Source organism: Lathyrus oleraceus, chromosome 1, assembly GCF_024323335.1.
Source record: "Lathyrus oleraceus cultivar Zhongwan6 chromosome 1, CAAS_Psat_ZW6_1.0, whole genome shotgun sequence".
NCBI classification, from domain to species: domain Eukaryota; kingdom Viridiplantae; phylum Streptophyta; class Magnoliopsida; order Fabales; family Fabaceae; genus Lathyrus; species Lathyrus oleraceus.
Genome location: NC_066579.1, coordinates 181620298 through 181636648, shown reverse-complemented (window position 1 = coordinate 181636648; position 16351 = coordinate 181620298).

Genomic DNA, 16351 nt, shown 5'->3' with positions numbered 1-16351 from the left:
AATGTGCTGTATGACTTGAGTACAGTGTCAAAAGAGTAAGAGTCGTTGTATCGCTATTTGGATGCAGTAAAAGATATATATTTCACCCCTTTTTGGTTCCTAAATATTTGTATAAACTATCAAAAGATTGGGTTATTACCTAACTCATCGCCTTTTTGGTCTCTTTCTTAACTTTCTTATATTTTTCCTAATTTTCAATATTTTTACATCTAGGTAATTCTTTAAAACATTCATTTTTTACACTAACTTTACTCTAAGCACTTTCATTCCACAACCACAATTCTTTACCCTCTATGTCAAAACCTTTTGATTCTCCCAACGTCTCTTTAACTACTTTTATAATCTCTCGTGTCATCCTATTTCAAATATCATTTGCACTTCCTTGTGGTTGTCTGAAGCATCCCTCCAAGATCTTGTGTTGGAAACTCTCATATTTTCACCCTTAAATGTTTCCACTTTATCCATGAAGCTCCTATATGATTTTTCTCCACTCTCATATTGAATCTTACATCCATAACAAAAACTCTATATTAGGTAGTCAAGCTTTGTCCTAGTATAATTTTACAGTTCAAATAAATCTTCCTATCTCACCTCGATCTTATATGTAATAAGATGCTTAACTCTTTTCTTAAAGAAGGTGTTAGTTATAGTAATATCAAAAGCCGACAAAAATTTCAAGATGGATTTATCCTTTGCATCTATTGTTGCACAAGTGACTTCAAACACATTAGGGGGTATGAATTATAGTATTTAAAATTCGTGATTAATTGTGTGTGTGTGTGTGTGTGTGTGTGTGTGTGTGTGTTGTGTATGTGTGCATGTCTGTGTGTGTACGTGTGTGCGTGTGTGTGTGTGTGTGTGTGTGTGTGTGTGTGTGTGTGTGTGTGTGCGTGTGTGTGTGTGTGAGAGAGAGAGAGTTGCCTTAGTACTCTTAAGCAACTACTACCTTACTTTTACAATACTCGGTTCGCTCAGGCAGACCGACAGACATGGCTTAGAGAGCTTTCACACCTTTTTCCAAAGAGTTTCAAGACTTTTGCTAGATAGTTTATGACTGTACATGCACTTTGATCTTGAGTCCTTTTGCTAACGGGTCATAATATGCTTTGGTTATGTTATCATCATCAAGGTTGAAAGCTATTGTCATGTGTTGTTGTCATTAAAACTTCAGATGTAGATCTTCATCATCCGCAAGCACATAGATCCATATTTACCTCCCTGAGGCCATATCCTTCACGCATGCCCTCAAAACCTCTTGATATGCTCCTTAAATGTTCACTTAGATCCCATCCTATAAAAATATTATCTCTTTGGGAGCATATCTTGAAATAAGCATTTTTAATCATCCCAAAATTTTACTTTAAGGTGTTATGCTAATCCAACTTGAGCTGCGTAAGCACTAATAGGATTTAAGGTGTATTGTTCCACTACAAATTTTAGGATTATGGTTCAATCTCCTACTCTTTTCACATCCATAATATCCTTCCTGCACTCATTGTCTACGATAATCCCTAATTTATATTTCGACCTAAGTTTTTTAGTGTATCAAAGTTTAAAACTCGAGTTGTCTAATTCTATCACCTTTTCACGTCAGTTGTACTCAACGGGAACCTTTTAGTCTAATTTGTCGTTTGAATGTTAGTTAAATGCTATTTGTTTTCTTCGAGTGAATAAAGGATTGAAAAGAGAAATGAATGGAAACCTTAGAAGGGGAGAAAAATGGAGGTTTTTTCTCATATCCTCAGCCTCATTAACATCAACATTAATATCTCTTACCTCACCCTCACTCATATCCTCAACCCCATTAACATCAACATTTGTGCCTCTAACCTCGGCCTTATTCAAGTCACTTACACCATCTGATTTACCATTGAGAACTTCTTCAACTAGTTTTCCAATGACATCTTCAGTTTCATCAACATTAACTACAACCTTAGCTATATTTTCAGTTTCATCCTCTATAGGTCCATCATAATAATCAGGTTGAGAAACTGAATGTTACATATACATATGAACACTCTTATGTATCTTACATAAATCAACTATCTCTTGGGAACCTTTATCATCCCTCAAAGTAAACAAACCAATTGTTGGGTTCTTGTATATTACTGTTCCAGATTCTTCATATCCCAGTTCTTTAACAATCCCTAACACCTCAAAATAACTCCACTTATCAACATCACACTTCACCTCAACAACTGAACCCCCATAACTTGACTCATTATCACCTTCGGAAAAAAAAAACATGGCGTATAACTACATGCATATATTCATCCATAATATACCTAAAAATTACAACATTTTGAATCAGGAACACAAAACTCTAAAATGCAAACCCAGATGAACCCTAAAGTAGATTTGGACGAAGATTAAAAAGAATTAAAAGAAAATTACCAGTATTCTCTTCAGAAATCCATTTTCTTTGTGCTTTCTTCGTTCTTCAACGGTTCGTCGTTCTACAGAGTGAGGTTTGAGAAAACTTTAGAGAAATGTGAGAAAGATGAGAAATCTGGATTTGAGAGAACTTCAGAGAAATGTGAGAAAGATGAGAAATCTGGGTTTGAGAGAACTTCAGAGAAATGTGAGAAAGATGAGAAATTTGGGTTTGAGAGAACTTCAGAGAAAAGTGAGGATAAACGTGAATGAAAAAGGCTATTTTTTCCTTTTCTGTATTACATTGTCAGGTCATCATAAACTAATAGACTTGTATGTCACATTTGCATCTCAATTGACTTTGACTAGCGTTTTGGACGGTAAGGATAAACGTGAACCACTTTGAATAATCGAGGGATCAAAATGTTTATTTTAATTAACGGACCAAAATGAACCCTACACCAAACATAAGGGACAAAAAAGGGTATTAAGCCTAAAAATAACCATTTTTTTTCAAAATAAATTCTAAAATCACTATATTTTAAAAAAAAAATTAACCATATTCCAAAAAAAATCTAAAATGACTATATTTAAAAAAAAAATTAACCATATTTAAAAAAAATCGTTGGCAAGAGGTGTAGCCAGACCCGTTGCACATGCATATAACTTTTGTACACAGGCGACAACATGCATGACACATGTATATAGGTCGCGCCACATAGGCGCACGGATGCATCCTCTAGGAGCATGCCTCACAAACAGTATATAACAAGACAACACAGTAGTCACATGCAGTGGCTACTATGTACAAAAGCTATATGCATGTGTCATATGCAGTGGCTACTGTGTATAAAAATTGTATGCATGTGCCATAGACAATGGCTACTATGTACAAAAGTTGTATGCATGCACCAATGAATCTGGGTACACCTTTTGTCAGTGATTTTTTTTGTTGAAAAAAAGGTTAACTTTTTTTAAATATGGTTATTTTAAAATTTATTTTGAAAAATATGGTTATTTAAAAAAAATAATCCAAAACTCTCCTTTAAAATATTTAAATAATATCAATCGAAGAAGAGTGAAATTGTAATTAAAAAGAAATTAACATATGGGTATAGAAATAATAACAATAATTATTTAAAATTATTTAGTGGAAAAATTGTTGAATAATAGTGAGATTAGAATTTTAAAAAAATGTAACTAAAGCATTTATAAGATGAATATTCCATTTCGTTGTTTTAATTTCAATTTAAACACATTTTATCTTTATAATTTGGCTTATACACTTTTGGTCTCCTAGTTTGAGAATTTTAAATAATTGGTCCCCCTATTACAAAATTATTTTGTTGAACTTTGAATTTTTATGGCCTCCTCCAAGCATTTAGGACTTCAAGCCCATTTTGTTACAACATATGTTAAATTTTTAAAAGTCCACTTTCATCCTAATCCACTTATGCAGTAAATGATGTATGAAGCTTTATAAACATTCAACGTGAATAAATCGATGTGGGACTTTAGTGACAAACAAAACCCACTAGCATTACTAATAAAAACCGTTATGCATTTAATCTGACTAATAGTAACTCCATGATTAGAACAATGATGATGATACAAGGAAGAACATCACCAGTCATATTAAACATTCCACCTGTAAGTATAATCGCTAGTTCCAATGAGGTATTGGAAGAGATATACAAAACAACGTAGATAAAACAAATTAAGTAAATGATTCATATAATAGAATCTACATTTTCATATGCGGTTATTGTTGAAACTTCCAATACCTAGGTATTATTATGACAATCCAGACAAAAACATAGTAGATAAGTATAAAGATGGAATCAGGGTGCATATGAAATCAGAAAGAATTAGTAGATACATTGTCTTAGCCAGATAGCGGGAATTGTCATCTTTCTGCGAGAAATTCATGGCAAGCAATTGAACAACTTCTCAAAACTGTTGAATTGTAATTCCTTGTGTCAAAGCAGGAAGTGCTCGACAGAAATAAGAATACGTTGAAACATGGTATGTGCGTCGAGTTGTATTAGATGTCGAAGCAGGTTGCTTGACACATGATTTCTACTTAGACAAAAATAGGTATTTTGGACCTTTGTAATTTTTGGGCTTTAACTTAGGGAGCAAGCTAGCTCTTTTATAAATAGAGGGAGTAACCCCTATTTTGATAACAATCTTGTAATCACTTGCAGTTGTAAAATTAATGAGATTTTCCACAGGCTGTGGGCGGAGAGAGACTCTGCATAAATCATCTTCTTCCCCAATTTCTATTAAACCCTAATCTTCTTTCTTATTCAATTTTTTTTCTTATTTTCATCATCATTCTGCAGCGATACAATCTTGCAACCAAGGTTGGTTGATTCACTCGAGTGAAGCGTAAAGAACAAGTGGAAATTCCATCGATTAATTGAATCTTGTTCATCAAGATTGACTCGAAATTACTCAAAGTTTTGAGTTTAATTCCAACATCTGGTATCAGAGCACTGACTGAGCGAATCTTGGAAGTATAACATGATGAATCATCCGAACGGGCATTTTTCAGCGAGTCTCCCAATTCTGAAGAATTAGATTTATGAGAATTTGTGCAAATAGATAAAGATTGTCTTTTGCTATCAAGATCTTTGGGATCTTGTGAAAGAGAGAGTGACACCGCTTGCAACAAACGCGGCGGATGAAGAAAAAGTTGCACACAAAGAATTAAAGAAAGATTATAAAGCTTTCTTCATAATCCATCAATGTGATGATTCTGATAATTATGAAAAGGCTAGTGATGTTGAATTAGCGAAAAAAGCATGAGAAATTCTTGAAAAATCGTTTGGAGGCGGAGAAAAGGTAAAAAAGGTGAGGTTACAAACTCACAAAAGAACGTATGAATTGCTTCAGATGGAAGACAATGAAAGCATAACTGATTTTTTCACTAGAGTTATAAACCTGGTGAATCAAATCAAGGTATATAGAGAAGTGTTGACATCAAGATCAGTTGTTTCAAAGATCTTGAGGTTATTGTCTCCAAAGTTCGACCATGTGGTAGTAGCCATAGAAGAGTCGAAAGATTTGCCAACATTGACAAAGGAAGAGCTTCAAAGGACGCTTGAATCTCATAAACAAAGAATGACTAAAAGAGCTGCAGGTAAGTCGATGAGTGATGTGGCTTTGCAGGCGCAATCAACAAGAGAAAAGAAAGGCATAGGTAAGTGGATCGACAATAAAGGTAGAGGAGGCTACAACAATTCGAATATTCGAAATCAGCAAGAAGGGGGTTGGTCGAACCAGAGAAGACCCTCATGCCAAAGCAACCAAAGAGATGGTGGTGCAGGTAGAGGAAGAGGTGGTGATCTAAAACCTGACAAAAATCACATTCAGTGTTTCAATTGTCAGAAGTATGACCATTACTCATGTTGTTGTCCTGAAAAACAGAAGAATCAGGAAACTGATGCAAAGTTTGCAAAGCATGGAGAAGAAGAGATGTTGTTGATGTTCACAATAAGAGATGGAGAAAAATTCTAGAATCAATGGTACTTAGACTTAGGATGCTCATGACACATGACTGGTAGGAAATATTGATTTGTCAACATGAAACCCTCAATAAAGAACATCGCAAAATTTGCAAATGAGGAAAGATAGTGATGTTTTGATAATGAGGAAAGATGGAAAACTGTCAATAATTTGATCCTAAGCTAATATTTTAAATATTTAAAAATGTATGACAGTTGTATTTGTGAATGCACTTTATTATTTTCATAACACTCAAAATAATTACATCTAAAATTAATACTTTCTTATAAATTTTTTTATCAATGCACACATTTGATATAAAAAAAATCAAGTGTTAATTTTTTTTAAGGACCATCATGTTAAAAAAAACTTAAAAGATAATTTTACCAAAAATATTATAATTAAATGCACTAATTTTTTTTTATTTGATCCTTATCCAATCTCTAATCTTAAATGTAGAATCTTTTTGTGATTGTTGTTGGTTTGTTTTTATAAACTTTTTTTAAAACTTTAATGATATTAATTATTATGTTACCTTTTGTAAAGTTTTTGTAAAATATAAGATCGAAGGAGTAAGAGAAGATGATATTGTCGTAAAATATACATCTCTCTTTTATTTTATGTTTTAAAAATTCTACAAATTAAAATTAGTTTTGTTTAGAGTTTTAAACATTAAAATAATTATTTTTCTTATTACATATATATATATATATATATATATATATATATATATATATATATATATATATATATATATATATATATATATATATATATGTCACCCTTTTTGGTTCCTAAATATTTGTATAAACTATCAAAACATTGGGTTATTACTGAACTCATCGTCTTTTTGGTCTCTTTCTTAGCTTTCTTATATTTTTCCTAATTTTCAATATTTTTACTTCTAGGTCATTCTTTAAAACATTCATTTTTTACAGTAACTTTACTCTAAGCACTTTCATTCAACAACCACAATTCTTTACCCCATATGTCAAAATCTTTTGATTCTCCCAACGTCTCTTTAGCTACTTTTATAATGTCTCGTGTCATCCTGTTTCAAATATCATCTGCACTTTCTTGTGGTTGTCTGAAGCATCCCTCCAAGATCTTGTGTTGGAAACTCTCATGTTTTCACCCTTAAATGTCGCCACTTTATCCATGAAGCTCATATATGATTTTTCTCCACTCTCCTATTGAATCTTACATCCATAGCTAAAACTCTATATTGGGTAGTCAAGCTTTATCCTAGTATAATTTTATAGTCCAAATAAATCTTCCTATCTCACCTAGATCTTATATGTAATAAGAGAGACCTTTGCGTCCACCTTATGGCTATAGAGGCAGAAATTACCCATCACGAGGGAGACGACCTTAGAAGATTGTTTAATTCAATGCATTTCCATTTCCCTATGTTTGCATGTTATTGTACTTACTTATTTGTCTTAAAGTTTATGTTGAACAATTATGGCCATGTTATTTACTTATTTTCTTTTGCTCCGTGTAATATTTAGGCCTATACTTCTTACATTGACTTCATGTTATATGCATGGTTGTTAATGTCTATATGTTGCAAAGTCGTTGACTAAGTGCTTATGAATATCTTTGTTTTATGTTGACCGTTTCAGTGTTTCTTTTTTATGTTGTCAAAGGGGGAGAAGTAATGGAAACACAATAGAAGATTTATAATAGCAGGAAACATAATAGCAGATTTATAATAGCAGGAAACATAATAGCAGATTTATAATAGCAAAACATTTAAAGGTATGGATAAAATCAGGGGGAGGATGTCTATCAAAATACGCGATTGTGCCACGGTTTGCCATCATCAAAAAGGGGGAGTATGTGAGGGCAAAGATGCCTAGTTCTTATTTTAATGATGTCAAACCTTTGTAGTCGCCAATAATGTATACTTTGGACGGTGTCATCATGTCATAGAATGCACCCATCCTCTAACATGTTCAAAATATAAGTTCAACGTGTCCAGGCATATAAGAGCATATCATAAATGTGAATCATACACTTGATCATCGTTAATACCCTAGGTTCATAAGAGATTGGTTTAAATTGATCAAAATACATCTAAAAACCCATTTTTGACAGTTTAAGAACTGTGAGTCGACTCATGACTCGAAGCTTAACTCGCGGGTCAGAACAGGTCGAGTCACAAGTCGAGTCAATTCTGGGAAAATTGAATGAGTCGACTCATCCACATGTTGCATCGACTCATTGCCTATTTCCATTTGAACCATGTAGCCACGGGTCTGAACAGGTCGAGTCAGAGGTCGACCCAACCCTGGAAAAACTCTGTTTGAGTCGACTCATCCCCTGTTTGAGTCGACTCATTGCATGCTTCACTTGAATAATTTTGCCTCGGGTCTGAACAAGTCAAGTGACCTGTGTGAACAGGTCGAGTGGTCGCTGCTTGGACTCAATTTTCTGTTGCGTGATTGTGCAAAATAATTATGTTATGTTTGTTATTTGGTCCATGCATCATATAAATATTCTAGAGTCTCTTCTTCAATAAAGGACTAGAAAAGTGAAAGATATACACCAAAGTGCTCTTCATCTTCATTCTCCATTGCATTTCTCAACAAATACACATAATAATTTTTGTTGATCATTGTGCATTGCTGTGGTGATAACGTCCAAATATGATTGTGTAATCTTAGTTTGGATTGAGGCTTTGTGTGGGTTTTTCTTGAATAAAACCATTGGGGTTTTGTCCTCCAAGAATTGGTTTTTTTTGCACTAAGCTCTGCTTCACAGATTCAGCCGAGTGAAAAGTTTGAAGAACTGTAGGTTCGGTCAAACAAGTAACAGTAACTGGTGGATTGTGAAGAAAGCTTAGGGTTCAATCGACTTACGATCAAAATCAGTCGGGCTGAAGTTTTGGAGAACGTGGAGTTCTTGCAATAAGGTAGTTGTAACCGGAGGTTTGCTCGAAGCGCTTGAAGGACTTGGTTCAACTCGAATCAAGGGGAGAGAATCGAATAGGATCTACAACAACACTAAGGGTTGATTGGTGGTGATTATTTCTTCTCTTGTATAAACTTTGCAACTTAATAATAAATATATCTCAATTCTAGATTTAGAATTTAGGGCATACGTACCCTAAGCGAGGAGGGTAGGGGAACTGCCTAAACAAATCCGATGTTGTTCTCTCTTTCTCTTAACTCTTTAAATTCTCCATTGATTATGTTTTATGTGAAATTAATAGTAAAATCAATCTCGCTTGATTGTTGTTCATAGTAGTTGTTCGATAAATTGGTGCAATCACTTTGATTGCAACTGAGTAAAATTCTGCACATTCAATTTGAGTGAAATTGAGACTTGGTTTGGAGTGCTCACCAACTGTTCGATAAAATTAATCTCACACAAAACTATTAATATTTTACTTGCTCTCTTATTGTGTTAACGCATTATTAGAGGTAATGATATCAAGGATTGTGGTACCTAATCGATTGATTTAGATAGTGGTTGATCATCTCTATCGTAGTTATTCCATTCGGTTTCACGCATATCCGATCTTTCTATTAACAGATCATTTAGACGATTGTAATCTAGGGAGCTTTTGTAACCGTTGAAAACATTTTTAAAAAGCGCTAAATTTCAAATAATGGTTTATTCAACCCCAATTCTAGATCAGTACTATCGTCTAACAAGTGGTATCACGAGCGCCGGTTCATCTAGTGCTTCGCATATAACTTTTTAGAAAATGAGTAACGATCCTAAAGGGGCATACAATAGGGCGCCTATTTTTACCGGTGAAAACTACAGTTATTGGAAAGATTGTATGCGTATCCATATCAACTCTATTGATAGGAAGGTATGGAAAGTCATCCAAGATGGTCCTATGGAAATAACCATGACCAATGCGGATGGTGTTGTTATACATAAACCTGAAGCACAATGGAATGAAGAAGATGAGAAAAAGTATAGCTATGATTGGAAAGCCATAAATATGCTCATCGTCGCCTTAAGTGTTGATGCGTATTATAGGGTTTCCCATTGTACTAGTGCTAAAGCTATGTGGGACTCATTGCAAATTACCCAGGAGGGAATCGATGATGTCAAACTAGCTAGAATCAACGCTTTAACTCAAGAATTTGACCTTTTTCATATGTATGGTGAAACCATTGCCGATATGGAAAAGCGATTTTCTCATCTAATCAATCGGTTAAATACTCTTGATAGAACTACCCCTAATGATGTTGCTACTAATAAAATCTTAAGATGTCTTAACATGGATTGGCTACTAAAGGTCACCGCGATTAAGGAAGCCAATGATCTAAGAACATTGGACATGACAACATTGTTTGGTAAGCTTCAAGAGCATGAGCAAGATCTCATGAACCTTGAAAAACATGAGAAAAGTCAAAAGGAAAAGAAGGAGAAAGCTAAGGACACTGAAAGGAAGTCTATCGCTTTAAAGGCTTCAAGATCTAATTCATCCACCAATGATACGTGTGAGAGTGAATCAAGTGATGATGATAAAGATTCGAATGAAGACATGGGGTTGTTCGTAAGGAGGTATAACCGATACCTTAGAAAGAATAAATTTCAACATTCGGATAAAAATATTATCAACTATAGAAGACAATCAAAGTTCCTGAATCGAGAGGAAGGTAAGACAACTAAGTCAAAAGGATCATGCTTTAATTGCGGAAAGGTTGGTCACTATAAGCCAGACTGTCCCTTGTTGAAGAAAGACAAAGGAAAAGACAAACGTCACAACAAATCTAGCAAAGCTAGAAGAGCATACATTGCATGGGAGAGCGATAGTGAGTCCTCAAGCGATGATAACTCAAGTGACGATGAAGAAAATATCAATCTTTGTATTACATCTCATCAAAAGAAGAAAAATAATGTAAGTCATTCTAAATATGATCATGTTGATAAAATGTCCTATTTTGATTTGCAAAGTGCCTTTAGTACTCTACACAATGAGGCCAAGGAAGCTTTTAAACGCTTAGCCTCAAATAAGAAAATTTCCTGTTATTTAGAAAAGAAGATTTCTGAATCCGAAAAGGAATTAGAAACTCTTAAGAAATCTATGATAGAGGCTACTAAAGGCAAAATTGGAAATGATAAGGGATTTTGGTTTAGATGGTTTGGGGCATGAAACTTGTCACATTTGGCAAAGGGAGGCTGGAACTCTTCAAGCTAAGTTAAACAAGGCTTTACAACCTAAAGTTACCTTTGCTATTGATCAATCACATTTTAGAAGTAACATGAATAATCCTTATCAAAAGTTCACTTATGTGGTAAAGGATCAAGTTAGCAAAAGCAACTCTCATCCTAACTTAAATTGTCTATATTGTTGCAAAGGGGACATACTATTGCTAAATGCCGATTTAGGAGATTTTTGGTCCCTAAAGGAATTTTTCAATGGTTGCCCAAATTCAACCAAAGTTTCACTCACACACTAGGACCCAATGAAAATTGGGTACCTCCTTCCCTTGTTTAAATTTGTAGGTGGAATGTCTCAAGGATACAAAGATAACATGGGTTCTTGATAGTTGATGCTCAAGACACATGACGGGTGACATTTCCTTGTTCTTTGACTTTGTGGCTAAGAAGAAAGGGTTTGTAACCTATGGTGATAATAACAAGGGAGCTATACTCGGAAAAGGTAGTGTAGGTAATCCCTCCTCTACTACTATCTGAGACGTCCTTTTAGTTAAAGGCCTTAAGCAAAATCTTATTAATATTAGTCAATTATGTGACAAAGGATATAAAGTATCATTTTCAAAATATTGTTGCATGATTGAACATAATGATAAAAAGAATGATGTTCTTAAGGGTTGAAGGGTAAATAATGTATACATGCTTGACTTGAATGAAGTATCTTTGACTAGCGCTAAATGTCTCGTCTCCATGAGTGAAGACTCTTGGCTTTGGCATAATGTCGCATCTCGAAAAATACGATTCCTCGCGATGGTCTCGGAAAAATTAGTTCGAACAGAGTCGCCACCGAACTTTATTTATTCCAATGAAGGAACAGGAAAATATCGATAAAACCTTTAAAAAAACAGAATAATGGTCGTCGCAACCATATTCGGGTTCGGGAGTCGATTACGTAAGGGAAAGGTATTAGCACCCCTCACGTACGTTGTACTCAACGAGAACCTTTTAGTTTAATTTGCGGTTTGAATGTTAGCGAATGTTATTTGTTTTCTTCGAGTGAATAAAAAAGATTGAAAATAGAGATGAATGGAAACCTCAGAAGGGGAAAAAGGGAGGTTTTTTATTAGTGTGCTCGCCAAGATCTCGCAATCTCGTGCCTACGTATCCTTATGGTGCAATAAGGAAATTAGAGCATTCGTAATTCGGGGAACTACGGTTTGTTGGTGTCTTTTAGTGAACAACTGTTTAGATCGCGTTCTAAAGGCTAAGCGTTGGCTCGTTTACTCTCGGCGGAGGCTTAAGCACTAGTTTGTTATGCGCATTAGAAAGGATTAAACAGTGTTCTTTCTGAAAAGAGTTTTAATCACACGGGGGTGACAAGTTGAGTTAATATGTTGAATGTTTTATTTGATTGGTTTCGATCGCGCGGGGGAGAAGAAAGATAGATTCGATGTGTTAAGATATTTTGTTGGATGACGATTACTCAGATAGTTGAGTAAGGCAACTCGTATCCTAATAGCCGAGGAGAGGAATTAAGGCTCTAGACCATATCCCTTTTCATCCTTAATTGTAAAAGGATTTGATAATAGTTAAGATGTTTTGAATGGATGACGAATACTCAGATAGTCGAGTAAGGTAACTCGTATCCTTATAGTTGAGGAGAGGAATTGAAGGCTCTAGACCATTTCCCTTTTCATCTTTAATTATAAAAGGATTTGATAGTAGTTAATGTGTTTTGACTGGATGACGAATACCCGGATAGTCGAGTAAGGCAACTCGTATCCAAGTATTCGGGAAAGGAAATAGAAGGCTCTAAACCAATTTCTTTTTCATCTGAGTGATTATGGAAATAAGTTTATGTATGGTTGATATGTTTTAAGATAAACGACAAATACCTGAGTGACTGAGTAAGGCAACTCATATCCAAGTATTTGAGGAGAGGAATCGAAGGCTCAAGACCATCCCCCTTTTCGTTCAGTTTATTATGAAAATGATTTAATTTAATTGAGTTAGAGGTTTGTAGAGAAATGACAATTGTCCGACTAACTGAGTAAGGGAACTCGTATTCAAACAATCTAGGAGAGGAATTGAAGGCTCAAAACCATCTCCCTTTTCATTTCTAAATGAAGTGGTATTTAATCACGATTTAGGATTTTGAATTTGATTGAATAAAAAATACTCGATGTTGAATCGAGGTTTGGATATGTGTTTGCGAATAAATTGGATTATAGTGAATCAATCATCTAATTGATTAATTGTTTACCGAATAGGTCTCATTGTAAGAAAGCCCAAGAGTAAGCTATGTGAGGTTGATGGCGATGTTAAAAGCAATCGACTTACAAGGGTATTTGGAAAATGGGCTCGATATTGAATCGAGAATTGTGTGATCTTAATGATTTAAACATGATTTTGAATCGATGATGAAATGGCTTGGAATTGAAGGTGTATTATGAAATGATAGTGGAAAATGATGGTGAAATAAATCGGTCCATTTTTAATTAACAAGATTAATTGATTAAATTTCAGTAAAGTTGTCTAATTAAGGTAATTAAAAGTAATTATCCAAATTATTTGATTAAAAATTAATATAATCAAATTATTAAGTTAATTAAAATTAATTAAAAAAATTATCTAATTTAATTAGAACTTTAATTAATTAATTTAATAGGTGACAATATTGAATTCAAAATAATCAGATTTGAATCGGGAATCATGTGCTCACAAACCGGTTTGTACATAGCGACAACGAAATTGGAGTGTCGTATGTAAAGATCGAAACACGATGAAAATATGCAATTGATTTATTGAAATTTTGGCGGCATTGCGACATGAAATTATCGAATCCACATGTTTTATCCGATTTTATTGCCATGCAACGAGAAACAAAAATCCAATGTTATTTACAACATCATTTACAACATAAAGGGACTGTCAAGATTAATGGGCCTAATATACATAATGATACCCTAATGCTTGATCCAAGTTCTAATTCTAATAATAATACATAAAAGAGAACAAAAAAAAAGATTGTTAGGATGAGGTAGCAGCGCCCTGTGCTGATTGGGGTCTCCACTTTTCATAACTTAAACCCAACTAATAATGCATTGACACGTGTCATGGATCAAAATAACTATTAACAAAAATATACCAGCATGCAAGACCCTCTCTCTATCTCATAACTTTAAAAAAATCAAAATAAAACTCAAATCCTCTATATTTCATTTTCCTATAAAAAACACATATGAACTCATACTCTTCCGTTTCTCCTAACCTGATAACACCCAGGTGATAAAACAAGCAGTATCAAATGATGTTCAAATGCTTCAAGAAAATCAACATTCATCATTAAAAGCATGTATCACAAAGTATCAACACATATTACTATATTATTCATGGACTACAAATTAACATAGTACTCCAATTAAAATAAACATGATAAAGTCGAATCGAGAGAGAAAAGCAAACGAACTGTGCTTGACGAAATGCAATAGAATGACAGTTCAAAATAACCACAACTTCATGCTAACGACATACATAATTACTACGCATTACCAAATCGAATTGAAGGCTCTCAACAGAAATGTTTCGTCATGTTCGGTTGATTGACCAAAGTGGCGGAAACGGCTGCTCTGAATTTATTAAGATTGAGTTCACAATGTCTCAGATGCGAAACTGATACGTTTGTGGTGGTGATAAGGTTACGCATGGGCGAAATTTTGGCGAGGCGATTCAAACGTTGGAGGGTAGTGACGTTTTGCGGTGGATCCTGTGGAAGTGGATCTGCGAACGGAGGGAGTTCTTCGGTTGGACGGAGTTGGAAGAACTTGTGTGTTGTGTTGTTGACGTTGGAGCTTGTGGAGTTGTTTCGTCGGAGTTCTATGTGGAAGAGGCGGTGGCGCGATTTCAAATGATGTTTGGAGCGGAATACGACGATGGTTCCTATTTGGTTGGTGACGGTGGAAAATAAAATCACGACGACTTGATTATTAGTCAAAGATTGATTCACAGTGGGGATTTATGTGAGGAGATTTCTTCGGCGACGGAGGGCTTGGTGAAGGTCGCACGGAGGGTGGAGGAAGAAGATGACGCTGAGGAAGAAGGGTTCATGAGAGGGTAGGCGGTGGTTTTTGTGTGGAGACGGTGGATGTGGGCGTGACGGTGGATGAGGAAGGAGACGTTCGTTGGGTTGATTTGAGGGAGGCGCTTCGTGGTGGTTCGAAACAGAGGCGCGGCGAGGAGACATTGATGGAGGGTGCGGTGAAGGTTTTGGAGGAAAGAGATCGTGTAGTGGTGGAGGTAGCACCGAAAAACAGAGGGAGAGAAAAGGTATTGAAGGTGGAAAATGCTTTTTTTTTTGGTGAGAAGGAATCTCAGACCTTTTTTCTTTTCTTCTCTGGATTTTCAGCAGAGAATATCATATCTCTTCCTCGTACCCCTCCCGTTCCTTCTTTTTATTTTATTTTTTTATCCTCTCCTTTTCTTCTTAGAGAGTCGTTGGAGTGGGGACAGAATGGGACATGTGTCCCGTGACAAACACCAAAAAGAAGATATTTCTTTTATTTTTCGGATTTTTTTATTTAACTATTTATTTAAAATTCTATTTTATGATTGGATACTAGAAATGAGTATGGATTGCTAACATTAGTCATTGATTAATCCCGATTTAATGGTCGAGATCGAATGAAAGAAACATAAATTGTAACCAACTTTAAAAATGCCTAAAATGGCCCTTCTAGATGATTTAATTGTTTTAAACAATTTAAATCCATTAAATCAAATAAAATTGATAATTCTCTAAAACAAATATGATAAAAATAAAATAAAGACATGGCTATTCTTATTTAAATTTTCTGAGTATTTTGACGAAAGAATAAAAACAAAATGACTGAAAATGAATAAATGTCGGGCGAAAATTTGCTCGAAAAATTAAATCGGACGCACTAAAATGATCAACACGAAATAAACTTATTGGAAAAATACAACATTTCTTTTAATTCTAAAATAATTTTCCACCGGTTAAAAGGTTCAGACGGATCAAAATTCAACTGAAAAAGTCGTCGAAAAATATAACACACACCAGGTTAAACTACGTGAACCGTAGATTAACAATACTGACGTCTGCAAGCTTGATTTCGAAACTTTTTGCCCGTTGATTTCGCACGTACTTGAGGAATGATTTAACTAATTTGTCTGTATATTCAAGAATTTATTCTGAATTATATTTTAGGTATTATTCATGATTAAGTGCATGTCATGCTATACATATGATGCAAACTAAAATTAAAATCGAATTTATAAAAGTTTTAAAATGCCCGGACAAAAATGGGGTATGACACATAGG